A 13081-nucleotide genomic window follows, 5' to 3' on the forward strand; every position below is an offset into this window, starting at 1 on the left:
TTATAGATAGAGATAAAACAGCAATAATGTACAGCAATTTAAGGCTAAAAAATAAGTCAAAATGACCAAAATGGTCAATTGACCCCCTAAGAAGTTATTGTCCTTTATAATCAATTTTAACAATTTTCATGAAATTTGTAAATTTTACTAACATTTTCCACTGAAACTATAAGTTTATTATGGATAGGGATAATTGTAAGCAGCAAGAATGATCACCAGCCCAGTAGTCAGCACTTCGGTGTTGACATGAATATCAATTATATGGTCATTTTTATAAATTTTCTGTTTACAAAACTTTGAATTATTCGAAAAACTAAGGATTTTCTTACCCCAGGAGTAGATTACCTTAGCCGTCTTTGGCACAACTTTTTGGAATTTTGGGTCTTCAATGCTCTTCAACTTTGTATTTGTTTGGCTTTTTAACTATTTTGATCTGAGCGTCACTAATGAGTCTTATGTAGACGAAACGCGCGTCTGGCGTATAAAATTATAATCCTGGTACTTTTGATAACTATATTCAGTAAAGTAAGATGTACAAACATATCACAATCACCTAAACACAATTTTGTCATGAACTGTCTGCTACCTTTGTTTAATTCACATATACCGAGGTGAGCGACACAGGCTCTTTAGAGCCTCTAGTTTTAATCAGAGGCTTATGTCAAATTAATAATTTTGTTCCGATATCCTCATGCACAGAAGCTTGTTTACTTGATCAAATGAGATTTTACTGTGAATTGCAAACGACCGCCATTGGTATTAACGCCTAATCTGACCCACTTAACAAATGACTAGTCCCAGTGTTAGCGACCGACATTTATGATAAAACCTCATCTGATTTATCAAACAAACCCATGTTCTTCGTGTCGTGAAAGAATTTTAGTTGGATGATGCAAATACAGGGAGGGTGTATGAATCCAGATTACTTTTCAATTTGTAATTACACAATATATATTTTGAATGTATGCGTTTTGCGAGCGGTTTGTCATAACTATTCAAAATGCAAATAAAAAGTCAAGTACGTACTTCAATTTCTAAATCGTTATTATTACTTCAGACTTTCATGAAAACATAGAATATCACAATCAATCTCAATACAATAGTTGCAGCTTTTACATTAATGCTAGCAAGACAAATCTTTGTTTGACTTGCTTGCTTTGCTTGTATCAATGTTTGCTCAAGCATGGCAATTAGATAGGCGGGGCTTCAGCTTGTATACATCATACTATGTTTGAAGTTAAGGACACTAAATTTCAAAACATCACAGGATGACAAATATAAAGCGCAATCGTAGAAATGGAAGCCAAAAAAATTGTATTTGTGTTTTCTCGAAGATATGCATTTTTTATCATCCAACTGAAAAGACTGTCGTCAAGTACTTTTAGTAAAACAAAAAAGCTATTCGAACACACCTAATCTGATTTTGTGATTCATTACATAGGTATTTCATCTTTTAGTACTGTGATTTTTTTATGTTATGAAGTCAACCTGTAGTTTTGCTATATAAAAATGATAGAATCTGAAGCGAGATGATGTATCAAATATTCTTGCTTTTTACGTTTTTAAGACAAAACATTCATCTCAAACACACCCTAACATAAGAAGGTCCCACTCGATTTTCTCTTTTTGATACAATTGTTACCAATTGACCTTTTATTAGAAAATCAAGTGCACCTTCTTATGTTAGGGTGTGTTTGAGATGAATGTTTTGTCTTGAAAACGGGAGCTACCATTTGATTTTTATGGGGGGGGGGGGGGGCTAGGATGAAAAATTTTGTCCTGCCTTTTTTTTTAGTTGTAATCTCTGTCCTGCCTTTTTATTTTTCACTCTATCCGGTCCTGCTTTTTTTTGTTTAGTTTATTTTGACTTTTTTTACATAAATTGTCATCATGACTTTTTTTTTTTTGCAAGTGGATCATCCTGCCTTTTTTTTACTCAAAACTCCTGTCCTGCCTATTTTTTTCAAATTTCATCCTAGCCCCCCCCCCCCCCCCCCCCCATAAAAATCAAATGGTAGCTCCCTTATATTTGTCATCCTGTGATGTTTTAAAAAGTGTCCTTAACTTCAAACATAACGTAAAATAAAATTTAAGTATGTTAAAAGCTCACAAGTTTGTTTTCCCAAGTCCCGGCTGACGTCAAAACACGCCCTTTTTCCCGTAAAACCCAATGTCTCGCGGAATTTCTCAATAGGAACTGAACGTAACTAATATAATACTCAGACGAACGTAATCAGTTCATACAATACTTATCATACAATATTTGTAATTGAAATATTCAAACAACAATGAAAACACATAACAGGTTTATTCAAAACATCGGGGTTTATCAAAATACCGGAGAACGATCACGTACCGAAATATGATCACAACATATATAACATTGTACTAACTAAAAGACACGCCTTGTACATGAAGATCCACATACCAAAGTGTGTTTTGCGTCAAAGCAAACATGTTATGTTTTATAGAAAATCTTCAGACTTCATTTGAGAGGTTTTCGTCATATCGTTCAGTTATAATATAAATTACTCACGTTTTTTATTCCATGCTATCATAACTTTTTATTGTTTATTGTCTGGGCAAACCACCCGTACAATCAATAATACCTCGTACTAGGCCACTACAGTCAAACGCACCCTGAAAGGTGTACTTGAATAGGTCCATGTTTGTAATTATTTTAACTAATATCTTATTAAATGGAAAATCAATGATATAACTTATTGCAGTTATCCCCAATATACTACGTACAAAGGCTGAGGATTTTCTACTAAATTTCACAGGTGCTTGAGGACAGGATCCTGTATGAGCCCCATATAGTCCCTCCCCCCTTTTTTTTTTTTTTTTTTTTTTAACATAAATCTCAGATTTTTCGATATATATCACATATTTGTACCAGCGCTATAGTCGAGATTCACGTTGATAGTAAACATGCATATTTAGAGTATAAATATGGTATATTAGTATATATATGGTACAAATATGTGATATATATCGAAAAATCTGAGATTTATGTTAAAAAAAAAAAAAAAAAAAGGGGGGGAGGGACTATATGGGGCTCATACAGGATCCTGTCCTCAAGCACCTGTGCTAAATTTCATCAGGCAAATATAAATGTTTTCGTATGAAAAATAATACAAAGAATCCTGAGGATGACATTTTTGAGTTTTATATTATTCTCCTTAATATGAAACTCGACGTATCACTTTCATAGCGCAATCTTGTTTTTTTTTCTTAATATCTGAAAGTCTTACAAAAAATAATGAGATGTGGTATGAAAGCCAAGGGAAGAAACATCCATCATAGAACGAAAAAACATGAATTTTTACGACTATAGGTTGCAGTCTTACTTTCAATTTCATTATTTCACTTGCGATGACCAAAATCATTACCATATGGACAGATCAGAAGGTTATGAAATGACATAAATTGAAGCAATTTATAGGAACAACTAGCGACCTTGTTTCAATAGGAAGTGGCCATTTGATATAGTAGGGGGAGGGAGAAATGAATATTCTGGCCTAGTTTAAAAAAGTACAAAATTTTTCCCATGACAAGATGAAAATGAATATTCTTTCCAACAATATGATGTACAGGACAATGCAGGACATAGTTGTGTACAACTATGAACAATGAAAAAGTCGTACAAGTATGAAAAATGAAAAAGCCATAGAAGTATGAACAATGAAAAAGCCGTACAAATATGAACAATGAATAATTCGTACTACAAGTATTTTAAACAATGAAAAAGCCGTACAAGTATGAACAATGAATAAGCCATAAAGTATGAACAATAAAAAAGCCGAACAAGTATGAACAAATAATAAGCCATACCAGTATGAACAATGAATAAGCCGTACAAGTATGAACAATGAATAAGCCGTACAAGTATGAACAATGAAAAATCTGTAAGAGTATGAACAATGAAAAAGCCGTACAATTATGAACAACGAATAAGCCAATATTTTTTTAATTTAAACATATTTTATTGTTCAAAATGACAAATGGATCAGACACAAGTTTTACAACTTAGTAACGTCTTCTCCGAAATAAGCCATACAAGTATGAACAATGAAAAAGCCGTACAAGTATGAACAATGAATAAGCTGTACAATTTGAACAATGAATAAGCTGTACAAGTATGAACAATGAAAAAGCCGTACAAGTATGAACAATGAATAAGCTGTACAAGTATGAACAATGAATAAGTCGTACAAGAAAGAACAATTAATAAGCCGTACAAGAAAGAACAATTAATAAGCCGTACAAGTATGAACAATGGAAAAAAAAACGTACAAGTATAAACAATTAATTAGCCGTACAAGAATGAACAATGAAAAAAACGTACAAGTATGAACAATTATTAAGCCATACAAGTGACAAGTGAAGAGAAACATTTCGACCCCCATACCATGTTGTACCTCCCTCTAAAATAGTCAAAATTTGAATGGTCGTTCCCTTATAGTCGACGTCAGCTGAAATTCGTAGCGGTTATCGGTAAAAATAATCTTAACTATCAACCGCGTTCTCTCGAGATATAGTTTTTCTCATTCCATTCATAAATCGCGAAAAGAAAAACCACTACTGACCTACCTTTTAAGTGATCGCACTGTAATAATCCTGACCTTCACATTTTCCAGAATGTTTTCCATTGTAATTCCGCCATCTTCGTTTCTATGAGGATCATTTGTTTACATGTGAAATTCGTCATTTACGCAGTTTCCTGAAATGTTCTTTTCATTGATGTGATACGGTTTCCCGCGCTTTATGCAAATGTTATGAAATTGCACTCCAGGGGAACACTTCCGGAAAAAACAATGGCGGATTCCACCATTCAAAATAGTCTTGGAAAATGTGAAGGTCAGGATTATCACAGTGCAATCACTTAATAGGAAGGTCAGTAGTGATTTTTCTTTTTGCGATTTATGAATGGAATGTGAAAAACTATATCTCGAGTGAACATGGTTGATAGTTTAGATTATTTTAATTGATAACCGCTACTGTCTTTCGCCATCTTGGATTGAAAAAAACAGAGAATCTAAGGTCCATATTTTCTATCAAGTTAGCAAAATTTGATGCAGAATGCAGAAATTTAATGTGAATTTTCATTTAAAGAAGCAATTTATAAGAATATAACTTAGAAATATTAATATTTTTACAAGTTTAGATTAGTTTTGGTTGTTTTTGAATATTTTCAAATTGGCATTTTAAGGGGAGGTAACTCTATTACAGTGCATTTTCTGAAGGACTCTACATGAAATTTTCCTTTTTTGTCTTTTAGCCGGAAAAAACGTACGGTGACCCTATCTTTTCTTTTGATATTATCAAAGCATTGTCTGAAAGCAATCTTTTCCTAATTTATTTTACAATTCTATCATTTTGTTTAGTTTCTATTCACAAATTGGTGTTTTTTCCTGTATAATCCATACAAAATTTGTCATTTTGTCACAACAAGTAGCTTGAGAAAATGCACGGTGACCTATCATTTTTATAATATTTTTGATCATGTATCAATAGATACTACATTTTGACAAAGTATGAACAAATTCTATCATTTTTATTTTAGACTCCCATACCACCTTAATATCATTTAAACGAAACTTGATTATGGCAGACGTCGTCAAACAAGAACATTATAGTAATACAACTACATCTCACGCCTCTATCCTCGAACTGTGCTGTAATAGCGCAACATGAATGTTAAAATAAGTCGAAAAAGGGTTTGACTTAGTGTAACTGTACCAATCGCAACAACAACAAACAAAATACATATAATTAAGACTATTTTCATCTTATTTGGTTAAACAGGTTTGTATCTGAATAAGTACATTTTTAAGATGTGTCATTTTACAAAAACATTAATTGTGGTTGCTATTCACAAAATTAGGAATTTGAATATAATAAAATGTATGTCGTGAGTAATTTGTTTGGACTCAGTGTAGGTCATTTAAATAATAAAATAAGTAGCATTTCTTATTTTCATCTCAGTTCCCAGAAATGAAAATACAAATTTCGCTAATATTCAGCTTTAGTAAGATGTCTAGTTATATTTTTTGGCATTTTTTTATTTCGGGTCCTTTAATATCTTGGGTTTTTAATATATTGGGTTTTGCTCTCATTATTGAAGGTTGTTCGTTGACCTACATAGTTGCTAACTTCTACATCATTTGTTTCCGGTTGACGGTTGTCTGAATGACATACATCTTCTTATAGAATTGAGAATGGCAACCCGACCAAAGAGCAGAAAATAGCTTACGGTCACCAAAAAGGTCTTCAATTAGGGGGAGGGCCTTCAATGCAGGGAACAAATTAAGCATGCGGATACTGTCTACAGCTTACCCCTAAAATGTTGTATACTAATACACAGAAAGGACGCGACACTAAACTCCGAATCATAAATAAACAAAAATCTAAAACCACACATGACTTACAAAAAGATAGAGGTCCCTGACTTGGAACAGGCGTAAAAAATGCGGGTTCGTATCTCAAACCACTCAGATACCTCTAGCCAATGTGGAACAAACAAACACACAGTTCAAATGAAGTCTGAGCCCGATGTTAAAATGATCAACATGAATTAATATGAATTAACAAAGGACTACAAGCAGTTGCTGACATGCTGACATGCCAGCTCGCGACCTCAATTAAACTGACCTAAAGACTATTAACCCATTAACACATCATATGAAAATCAAGTACCAGCCCTCCCGTTAGAGCTTTTAAGTATCATATCACAACATAAATTATACAAGAAGAACATATTTTTATATTAGCAATGACCGTATACTGTAAATAAACTACTAAATGAGCATTAAATGCAAGAATGAAATAAAAAAGACGCATGTTGTTTATGAATAGATCAAATCATGTATATAATTTTCAAGGAACGAACGGACGAACGAACGAACAAACGGACGAACACATGAACGAACGAACGAACAAACGATCGAACGAACGAACGAACGAACGAACGAACGAACGAGCGAACGAACGAACGAACGAATGAACGAACAATTCTACCAATCAACCAACAAACTATCATACCAACCAACCAACCAACCAACGACCAAACGAACCAACCAACCAACGGAAGTTAATAATCAAATCAAAGCACTGTAGACCAAAACAAATCAAAACAAATCAAAACGGTTGTGTGAAATCAAAACAGTTATTATACATGTGTCTTTATACAATTTCGGAACCAAATACAGTAAAACCACGGCACCAATTAAGTTTTTTTGTGGAATTCTGACTGCCACGGTTCCTTTAGCATTCTTTGTAATGTTTTCAACTTTTATTTGTATTTTTAGTCGGTTTTCTTTTTGTTCATAGTATTGTCTGTTATAATCGACTTATGGTTTCAACTTGCGATTGTTCATTTTTATTGGCGGATGAATTAAGGGGTCCGCTCGGAGGACGAATTTCTCCTTTCCTTAATGTCTGAATCCGCGCCTGAGTTTCGTATCTTCTGTATATTACTGATAGATGAATTGTTCGCAGATCAGACAAAACTTTTGCAGTTATATACAAAATTTACTAACTTGACAGACGTAAAACCTAATATGTGCGTTGCAATATAAAAGATTGCATGTATTGTAAAAGGTCGTGGTAGCGTAACGTCATAATAGAAGAAACGTTGTCAAAGTGACGGCACCTCCTTGTCTTCACTACACAGTTTCATCTGTCGCAGTAAGCAGTGATTAACGAAGCAAACATATATTGAATTATTTCAATCAGTGAATACGAAAAATTATGAAAAAAAGAACGAAGAAGGATCGGTAAGCATATTTTACATTAGTTTATTCTGATTTTAATAATATTATACGTATGACGTATATTAAAGAAACATAGAACTGTACTGTAAATGTTCCAAATGTTTTGTTTAAATTACTTTATTACCATTATAATTTGTATAAATAGAACCATATGCAGCCTAACAAGGGTAGCTGGATTCAAATTATCTTATTTGATAGAACAAGAATTAAATTATTGCAACATAAGGATACCCCTCCAACATAAAAATTCAAAAAAACAAAAAACAAAACAAAAAAACAGCGCTTTAAACGTTGACATCCTTCATTTATACGGTCTTATTCAAGTTGTGATTGACAGTGATTCCTTACTTTTTAGCTAAGAAATACAAAACAAGACATTTTTTTTCTCTTTTGTAGTGATAAAGTCGAGAATATGGCACCTACAAAACAGGCTGTGCGCAAGAAGACGACAGAAAGAAGTAAGTTTAAGGAGCCACTACATTGCGCGTTATTCCTTTTTCCGTTTATTTGATCACCCGGACTATTTGATTTAATTAAAAACTGACTTTTGGTGTGTTAAGAAAACAATTAGGGGGAGCTTGATTAGAACGGAATTCCGATGCTTAAGCCTTTTATGTATTTTGATTTTCGAGACTTTGATAAATAAAGTTGGAAATCAGGTAATGATTGATCGACGGAGCGACTCTGCCAGACGTTCCGTGTAGTTCAGATTCTACTCAATGCTTTTCAGTATTCAGTTACTAGTCAAAATATCACCTCTTTGCTTTGATCAGTGTTCTAACTTCCCTCGGCTTTTTCACCAAAAAAGTTTTGTGTTTGAAAAAATGTTAGGATCATAATCACATGTTTCTACGCCGAAGTATACTGAGCAACATATTATCTCACTTTGTTTTTCGATCAGGAGTATTGCTCAACAATAAAGGTGCACCATTAAACGAAAGCATATTTCGTACATATCAATTACAAATATCGTCTTCGATTTATTAACATGTAGTTCGTGCTGTTATAAGACTTAGTGTAAATATGATTTGAAATACTCATAACAAGAATGTGTCCCTAGTACACGGATGTCCTATCGTTCTCTATGTTCAGTGGGCCGTGAAATTGGGGTAAAATTTCTAATTTGGTATTCAAATTATAAAGATCATGTCATAAGGAACATGTGTACTAAGTTTCAAGTTGATTGGACTTTAACTTCGTCAAAAACTACCTCGACCAAAAACTTTAATCTAGGCGGGACAGACGAACGGACGGACGGACGCACAGACCAGAACACATAATGCTCATAAATGGGGCATTACAAATATCGTACATAACTTTAATGTATAAAATCGATACCGAAATACAACGGCAAGTATTACAGTATAGAACAGCATGGTGTCATCCCCATTCCTATAACCTGCAGTGGCAGATCAAAAAGGCAGGGGTCTAGGGTTAGAACCCCCTTTTATTTAATGACAAATGCTGTAAAAAAAGGAGGATACCCCCGGACACCTCCCTCTCTTTTCGAACCACCACTGATAAGCCTGATATGCCCAGAACCTAGCCATAGGTAATAATTAGCCTTACTTCATGTTTTTGTCCTTTCGGGAAAGTGTTGATGACAGTTCTAAGTGTATCTTTTTTGTGAACAACTTTTCTCAAATCGGAGTTTGACATTGTACAGATATTTTTTAACCTGTATATTGATCCTGTATGTCTTTTTCTTTCTTCTTGGTTTTTGTTTTGGTGCTATTTCGTCATTTCATTATTCAATATTTCCAACTAATTTTTTCAAATGGCAAAATTGAACAGAAATAAACGATGACAATGAATCAGACTGAATGCAATATATGGATTGTCTAATGTAGATCAACATACCACATCATTAACTAATACAAAGCTTTGTGTATTTTGTAGTCGGATCAAGAAGCCAGAAAATCCAGATAGAGTATGATACAGTGGAATACGTAGACAGAACAGGAAATGAGTAAGTCTGGTTTTATCTTACACACATATGGAATATGAGACAATATCCAATTTAATTATCTGTAAAAAATTAATCCCAAAACCATGAAGTACAGCAATATATTCCGTATTGCCAAATCCTTTCGACAATGGTATATCTTCGGCACAAAAAAACTCCCAAATCGGAACAAAATTTCAAACTAAATTAAATTAACAAAAACTTAAGCAAGAGACACCTCCAGCACAGAAAAGGCGAAACAATCAGGCTAACGTATCGAGTACAGTAAGATAAAATTTCTAATAACCGATAGATAGAAATATAAAAAAATAAGGAATGCATAATAATAATGTAATTGTAATTCGACTGGAAATCATTGTGTTACACATGGCAACTCATTTTATTATACTTCATGTCAAAATGCCAGATTTTGATTGGCTAATACGAGGGTGTCAATTTACTCTATTACCCTTCACAGAGACGCTTGATGAAGTGTGCGCTTTATTAAATACGACTCCATCCTATGGCAAATACTCTATTACCCTTAACGGAGACGTTTGATCAAATGTGCGCTTTATTAAATACGGATGGTTATGTACAAGATGTCACAGTTTATTACTTTGAATTTAAAAAAATCGACAGGAATAACAGAACATTCAGTATAATAAATTAAATAACACATAGCTGAGAGGGTGATAGAGCAGATTGGAACCCCTCGAAAATGCATTGTCAACCTTGGCTTCGCCGCGGTTGACAATGTTTTCTCGGGGTACCAATCTGATCTATCACCCTCTCAGCTATGTGTTATTTATATAATGTTATCCTCTAAAAAGTATACATGGTTTCGTATTTGTATTGTCACCACTTTAGAATCATAAATTAGGAATTGCCATTCTTTATGTTTCCATGGGTTAGTAAATGTAACCACTTCTTGCTGATGTTGTGATAAGAGTCCACTGAGTTTTATATACAACTGATTTATGTAAATATAAATGACGTAATGTACTATCATGTTTAAAAAACCGCTATTATATGCAGTAAGCCGCTATTAGTTGCATTAAGAACAAAAATAAAACATTGTTTCAGATTGCTTGCCAACTGGACGTGCTCAATTCAAGAAAAAGAGGAAGCAATCCAAACAACCTCCAAAAAACTACAAAACATGCAACCAAGTAAACTTTCCGAGAATAGGCTCAGGCAAGAAATAGAGCAATGGATCGATTTTATAGAGGCTGACAGACATGTAATGAAGCGATGCATGCACAATCTACAAATTTCCATGAAAGATAAGCTGCATTTCTTAAAGAAACAGAAACAGTTTTTTCTTGATAAACAAAAAACCCTGAAAAATGTCTACAAAACAATTGAAAGGAGCAACCGCTCAAATATTCCAAATCCTTTTCCACAATTCATTCTTGACGTCAAACGCGAACATTACCAACTGTTCAACGAGGAACTTCTGATTTCACCAAATGGTAGCTTAAAAAAGTATAAAAGAAAAATGACCGAAGCCAACGCTGTCATTATTGATGACACCACGTTATATATTGGGAGAACTGGAAGAACAAACGTAATGACACCAATTCATGAAAATATACTAGAATCAGACAAGTGCATTACCGGCGAATGTGTTGACTCTTGCTGCACATTGCGTAGGTCCGACTCAGAAATAAGTTTTCTGAATCATGAATTTGAAATTGAGTATCACATGAGTGAACTATCTATGGAAAGCAAGGACACTGAAAATTGTTCTAAAAATGAGGAAATACAAAGGAACGAGCCCAAAACACATGATAAGAGATCGAACATTCCTGTTCCAGTAAAACTGCCACAATTGCTAGCTAACAAGAAAATGAAATACGAGGACAAGTCACCCTCTTCTCCAGTAAAACTACCACTACTGCCACCAACCAAGAAGATGAAATACGCGGAAGATTCGTTCTCAGAGACTCTAAAACACCAGCTACCTAACAAGAAGATAATATACCCGAAAGAACTCTCTGACACTACTGTTAAACTACCACCATTATTACCCGACAAAGAGAAAACATGCATGCAAGAACACCCCTTCACTAATCGCCCTGGTACTCCAAAACTGTTACCACCATTACAGAACTTGCCACAAAACATCAAAAAGACATTAATTATAAACAAGATTAGGGATGAAAAGAAAGATAAAAGTAAAGTTATGTCAGCAGAATTATTGTCTAAACCAGCACCACAGCAGCCACCTGAGACAACAGCTTCCAATGAAATTTTAGATATGAGCCCAGAATTAGGTTCTAAAAGGCCAAAATGGAAAAGTCAGTATAGAACTTTTAAGCTGCAAAAGACATCTCGTAAAAATTACTACGCCAGTAATAGAAAATACCGATTTTCCAGGCTGCATCTTTCATCTGGTAAAAAATGCTATATCCCTAAAAGCAACAGGGATAAAGTGAGCTACATGGTTTACGAAAGATACTGCACCAAAGGGAAACAAAACAGGAATCTAGGAAAGCAAACAGATAGAGAAAAACTAGACAGATACCCAGAACAAGATCAAATTCATACATTGCCACGAAATATGAGAGAGACATATATTTTAAAAAAGATCAGGGATGAAAAGAAAGAGAAAAATAAAGTTATTTCAATGCAATCAACGTCTATATCACCTCCACAGAAAACTGCTGAGACAACAGCAAACGGTGGAACTTTAGATATGAACTCAGAACTAGCTTTGAAAAGGGCAAAATGGGAGAATAAGTTTCCAAATTTTAGGCTGAAAAAGGCATCTGGTCAATATTGCAACATCTCTGAGAGAAAGTACCGATTTTCAAGGCTGCATAAGTCATCTGTTAAAAATTGTTTTATACCAAAAAGCAAAAATGACAAAGTAAGCAAAATCATTAGAGAAAAATATTGTACCACGAAAACACAAAACAGAAATGTCAAAAAGCAAACTGAATTGGAAAGACCAGACAGCTACCCAGCACCAGATCAAATTAATACTTGGCCACAAATTTTAAAAAAGATATTAATTTTAAAAAACATGAGGAATGAAAAGAAAGAGAAAAGTGAAGTCGTGAAATCAATACCTTTATCAGCTCCACAGCATGCCGATGAGACAAACACTTCCAATAAAAAGTCTGAATCAGCTCCACAGCAGGCCGAAGAGACAACAGCTTCTAATAAAATGTCTATATCAGCTCCACAGCAGGCCGAAGAGAAAACAGCTTCACATAAAATGTCTATATCAGCTCCACAGCAGGCCGAAGAGATAAAAGCTTCCAATAAAATGTCGAAATCAGCTCAACAGCAGACTGTTGAGACAACAGCTTCAAATAAAATGTATAAATCAACACAACATCATGCTGATAGG

General features: G+C 34.1%; 1 long non-coding RNA gene across 1 annotated transcript; it reads left to right on the top strand.

Moving 5' to 3' along the window:
• The first annotated feature begins 7644 nt into the window (after positions 1-7644).
• Positions 7645-9744, top strand: LOC134707478 (uncharacterized). Its single transcript, XR_010105715.1, has 3 exons — positions 7645-7778; positions 8172-8233; positions 9675-9744. It is a non-coding gene; the product is annotated as an uncharacterized LOC134707478 (long non-coding RNA).
• Positions 9745-13081: the final 3337 nt, after the last annotated feature.

Source organism: Mytilus trossulus, chromosome 1 (genome assembly GCF_036588685.1).
Source record: "Mytilus trossulus isolate FHL-02 chromosome 1, PNRI_Mtr1.1.1.hap1, whole genome shotgun sequence".
Classification (NCBI taxonomy): Eukaryota; Metazoa; Mollusca; class Bivalvia; order Mytilida; family Mytilidae; genus Mytilus; species Mytilus trossulus.